This window comes from Elaeis guineensis, chromosome 14 (assembly GCF_000442705.2).
Source record: "Elaeis guineensis isolate ETL-2024a chromosome 14, EG11, whole genome shotgun sequence".
Lineage (NCBI taxonomy): Eukaryota > Viridiplantae > Streptophyta > Magnoliopsida > Arecales > Arecaceae > Elaeis > Elaeis guineensis.
Genome location: NC_026006.2, coordinates 612,837 through 613,578, shown reverse-complemented (window position 1 = coordinate 613,578; position 742 = coordinate 612,837). Strand labels below are relative to the sequence as shown.

The 742-nt window shown below is 35.7% G+C and overlaps 1 pseudogene; it reads left to right on the top strand.

The window, feature by feature from the left end:
* The first annotated feature begins 390 nt into the window (after positions 1 to 390).
* On the top strand, positions 391 to 488 carry LOC140853926 (small nucleolar RNA R71; annotated as a pseudogene).
* Positions 489 to 742: the final 254 nt, after the last annotated feature.

The following is a 742-nucleotide window of genomic DNA, read 5'->3' as shown; positions in this document are numbered from 1 at the left end:
TCAAAAAATTGAGGTGCGGCTGGGCATTCACTAACAAAATAGTTTGGACTTGCACACAATGCACAAACTTCTTAAATTGGGTTAGGTGGAATCGGGGATTGTCCAGTATTTAGAAGACGATCTAATTTTTGGGACAGTTCATCTACCTTTTGATGGATATCTATGGCATTTCCTACTTCATATATTCTACCTCTCTTTGGGTTTAATATGGGTTTTTCTCTAATAGAGGCATACATATGATGTAATGAATTTTCACTTAAAATTTCAAACAATTGCCATGCCTCATCCTCACTTTTCAGCATGAATGTCCCACCGCATGATGCATCGACCATTTGTCGATGTCTTTCAGATAGCCCATCATAAAAATATTGGATTAACTGCCACTTGGGTACAGCATGGTGGGGATATTTTCTAATAAGGTCCTTTAATCTCTCCCATGTTTCATGAAACATTTCTCCATCTAATTGGAAAAAATTAGTTATGGCTTTATTTATTTGATTAGTTTTTCCTATGGGAAAATATTTCTTGAGAAACTCTCCTTGCAGCTGGTTCCAAGTTGATATAGTCATGGAATCCAAAGTATGTAGCCAGTATTTGACTTTGTCCTTAAGTGAGAAAGGAAATAATTTTAACCTAAGAGCATCATCGGAGAAGTTGTGAATTTTGACAGTTGAGCATATCTCAAGAAATTCTTCAAGATGTTTATAAGGGTCCTCATTACTAAGTCCATAAAATGAAGGTA